The following is a 4,820-nucleotide window of genomic DNA, read 5'->3' as shown; positions in this document are numbered from 1 at the left end:
CTGTAAGTAATTGATAAGTTCTCTGAGACTTCTTTTATAAGAGTTATTCATAATTCAGATAACTGCTTCTGAGTGTCTGTAGTAAAGTTCACAGAGATTGAAGTATATAAGTTTCTAGTTCTTTCAGTTATAATAAGCAGTTACTGACTGACTGAGCTTGAAATGTAAGAATAAGTGCTCACAGACAATTATTCAGGTATTTATAGCTTGACATGATATGTACTGTTAACTACTAGAAGTATTCACAGTAGAAAGATAAAATGTAGAGATTAAATATATAATAGTATTCAAGCTGAGTTATAAATAGTATTCATAAACTCCAGTCTATATAGTTGTGTGTAGCCAAGGGCTGCTAACCCTATTGATTACGTGAGAGATAGAAATAGAGGTAAAGAATCCATGAGAAGTGAGATTTCTTACAAGATCACTATTAATAACTGAGATACTGTTTTAACAGATGTAAGCTCATTCTTTCTTATATACATTAGTATTATTATTATTATTATTATTACTCTTTCATTATACTCATATACAAGCGGAGCTTATGATGAGTCCTTGTGTGATGTTAAATACAGGTTAAGTGTTGATTATACAGAAGGAAATACAGGTGTTGAGACCATGTCAAGATAACAAGAACATAGAAAATACAAAGGAAGTGATAATTAAATACATGTGATAATAACTTCTCATCCTAGAAACATAGAGTGATTTGTTGAAGTGATTTATACACCTCTGTATTTATTAGAAATCTGAGGTGCTTGAGTTCCGGATTTAATGTATTCCCTGCGGGTTTCAAACCCACGCATCTTGGTTTCCCACGCCAAGGTGCTACCGGGTGGCCGCATTAACCATTCAGCCACTGGGGCCTTTCTTATACACAGTTATTATATAAAAGTGTTAAATCTTCTAGAGATTATATAGTTCACACTGAATCTCTACAGTTTAATTCAGATTACTGATAATATAGTAATAAAGCTCTGAGATACTCATAACTAAGTGAAAGTCTTTATAGTGAGTATTAAATAAGATTAAGAGAATTAAATCAATTTTCACTGAGACTCTGTTGAATAATATAAGATAGAAGATCTGATATAATTAAATCTTAAGAATATATAGATTATATATCTGTCTCATACACTGAACTACTATTTTATTAAATATAAAGTGATAGAAGTTTTAAATAGTTATAATTACTATCTTAATATATTATCAGAGATTCATGATATCTTTTATATAAGCTTACTTAACTGTGTTATCACTGACTTATTTCTTTCTTAACTGACTTCTGACTGACAGCTGTCAGAGATCATAGAAGAAGATAATAAACTTAAATAAGAGATTGAAGATATTCTTAATAAAAGACTCTACAGCTGTAACTGATAATATCTTATAAAATAAGTTAGTTATAATTGTCTAATATAAACTCTGAACTCTATATTATCTGAAATATCAGCTCTTGACTGATGAGAACTACACACTTATAATTCTATCTCACTTCTGAAAAGAGAGAACTAATGTAGTAAGCTATACTCAATTAATAAATTATTTCATTACACTTCATAGATTTTAACTGAAGGCTTTGATTCTCAGTTACTAATTCTTAGAAGATTTCTACTGAGAGTCTCAATTCTCAATTACTGATTCTCAGCTAAAGAACTCACAGAGTTTCTATTATTTCACTCTGAAGCTTCATCTTATATATATATAAATATTCACTTTAATTACTGATTCTCATACTTTCTCTTTTTATTTTCCTTCTCTAATGTTTTTCACTTTTATTATATAAGATCTATATATTAATATCAATCTTTTCAGTGTAGGCCTCTTAGATCTTTATTGAAATTAATTTATTTACAGATTTAAAGAGTTTCTCTGTTTCAGATATAAAAAGTAATATTTTATAAATAAATAATAAGTTCTCTGAAACTTCTTTTACAGAAATTATTTATAAGTCAGATAACTGTTTCTTAGTTTCTACAGTAGAGTTTGCAGAGATTGAAATATATAAGTTTTTAATTCTTTAAGTTATAATAGATAGTTACTAATTGACAGAATTTGAAATATAAAAGTAAGTATTTACAAATAATTATTTGAAGATTTGCAGCTTGATATAATATATACTGATGACTATTAAAAGTATTCACAGTAGAAAAATAAATGTAAAAATTAAATATATAATAGTATTCAAGCTCAGCTGTGAGTAGTAGTTATAAACTTCAGTTTATATAATTATATATAATTAAGAGCTTCTAACTTTATTAATTATATAAGAGATAGAAATAAAAATAAAAAATCTATAAGAAGCAGAATTTCTTACACTTGATTATATTCAATTATATAGATGAAAGTTCATAATTACTATTCATAATTCAGTTTGAATATTATTATACATTTAATCTTTACATTTATCTTTTTATTAGGAATACTTTTAGTAGTTATCAGTATTTATCACATTAAGCTGCAAATCTCTGAATAATTGTCTGTAAGTACTTATTTTTACACTAACACTTATTTCTGTCTAATACTTATCTTTGTAAATCAATTACAATAAACTTTAATATAAGAGGCCTACGCTGAATAGATCAGTATAATATATAGATCTTATAATACAAAAGTGAAAAACATTAAAGAAGAAAAAAAGAGAAAGTACAGAAATCAGTGATTAGAGTGAATATTTATACATATATGTAGTAAAGCTTAAGAGTGAAAGAATAGAAATTCTGTGAATTTTTTAACTGAGAATTGATGACTGAGAATTGAAGCTTTCAGTAGAATCTATGAAGTGCAATGAAATAGTCTATATAATTAATCAGATACAGTCTGTCATATTAGTCTCTTCTTTTCAGAAGTGATATAGAATTGTGAGTGTGTAGTTCTCATCAGTTAAGAGCTGCTGTCTCAGATAACACAGAGCTCAGAGTTCAGATTAAGCAATTATAGTTAACTTATTTCACAAAATATTATCAGCTGTGACTGTGAGATCTCTTATTAAGAATATTTTCAATCTCTTATTCAAGTTCATTATCTTCTTCTATGATCTCTGACAGCTGTCAGTCAGAAGTCAGTTGAGAAGAGAATGAATTATTATTATTATTATTATTCTTCCATTATACTCATATGCAAGCGGAGCTTATGATGAGTCCTTGCGTGATGTTAAATACAGGTCAAGTGTTGGTTATACAGGAGGAAATACAGGTGTTGAGACCACGCCAAGATAACAAGAACATAGGAAAATACAAAGGAGTGACAATTAAATACATGCGATAATAACTTCTCAGCCCAGGAACATAGAGCAATTCATTGGAGCGATTTGTACACCTCTGTATTTATTAGAAACCTGAGGTGCTTGAGTTCCGGATTTAATGTATCCCCTGCGGGTTTCGAACCCACGCGCCTTGGTTTCCCACGCCAAGGTGCTACCGGGTGGCCGCATTAACCATTCAGCCACCGGGGCGAAAAGAATGAATTGATAATAGTGCAGTGAAGCAAGCTTATATAAAAGATATTATAAATCTCTGATAATATATCAAGATAGTAGTTATAACTATCTAGAACTTCTATCACTTTATACTTGATATAATGATGATTAGTGTATAAGATAAGCATGTAATTTATATATTATTAAGATTCAATCATATCAGATCTTCTATCTTATATTACTCAGTGAGATCTCAGTGAATATTAATTCAATTTTCTTAATCTTATTTAGTACTTATCATGAAGACTTCTACTCAGTTACAGATATTTCAGAGCTTTATTACTATATTATCAGTGATCTGAATCAGACTGTAGAGATTCAGTGTGAACTGTATAATCTCTAGAAGATTCAACACTTTCATATAATAACTGTGTGTAAGAAAGAACAGACTTATATCTGTTAAAATGACATCTTAATCATTGATAGTAATCTCTGCATGTAGAAGAAGATTATATTAATTATTCTGTGAATAATTATAGAACTTATACAGATAGTTCTTTACAGTCTGAATTATCTATTCTGATACATTATCAGTCTCAGAGTAATAGACATTTGATAAACAGTGTATAATCTTGAGAACTTGACAGATTCTTGTTTAGAGAGTACTTATAAATTAATAACTCTGATCTGAGACTATAGATCTCAGTAATTTATATATTTAATAGAATAAGCTCTGTAGAAAGACTTCAGTGACTTGTTCAGTATTTATCTTATTTCAAGATTTCAATATTATATCTTTACTTAATCAGTTCATAATAATCAGAATGTTTCTACAACTCTTACTCTCAGAGAGATTAATAGTGAAGTTAATTATCATATCTTATCAGATTCTATCAGAAATATTAAGTGATTTCAGCAGGCCTTTTCTATAATTCTTTCATATAATGATGAAAGAATAATAATTACAGTTTTGAATAAAACATCTGATGCTGTTTGATATCTTAAGTAAGTAGAACTCTTGAGAGATCATTTGATACAGTTATTCACAATTTAAATAATCAGTTATATAAGAATTATGCATCTCTTGTATTATCTGAGTGTGTAAGAGTTTGAAGTGAGAATCTCAGTGTTATTCAGAGAATTGCAGAGTGTTATTATTATTAATTAAGCATTCTAAGATGTCAGTTCTTATACATAGTTCTGAGAGAAATCAGAGTGCTTCTTAATATACTGCTTCAGTCAGTACTTGAAGAAGTTTATCAGTTTAAGCTGTTATATATCACAATTCATTCAGTGCAGATTCAGAAGAAGTTAAGATATCAGTATCAGTGTCAGTATCAGTGTCAGTGTCAGTGTCAGTGTCAGTGTCAGTGTCAGTGTCAGTTCAGAGAGAGAATGTTCT

General features: G+C 28.7%; 1 pseudogene across 1 annotated transcript; it reads right to left on the bottom strand.

Annotated features, from left to right (window-relative positions):
• Positions 1-3,365: 3,365 nt before the first annotated feature.
• Positions 3,366-3,454, bottom strand: BDCG_16854 (annotated as a pseudogene). Its single transcript has one exon. The product of its transcript is annotated as a tRNA-OTHER (tRNA).
• Positions 3,455-4,820: the final 1,366 nt, after the last annotated feature.

The sequence above is a fragment of the Blastomyces dermatitidis genome (assembly GCF_000003525.1).
Source record: "Blastomyces dermatitidis ER-3 genomic scaffold supercont1.4, whole genome shotgun sequence".
NCBI lineage: Eukaryota > Fungi > Ascomycota > Eurotiomycetes > Onygenales > Ajellomycetaceae > Blastomyces > Blastomyces dermatitidis.
The sequence above is the reverse complement of the archived record's forward strand: the minus strand, read 5'-3'. Positions and strand labels throughout refer to the sequence as shown.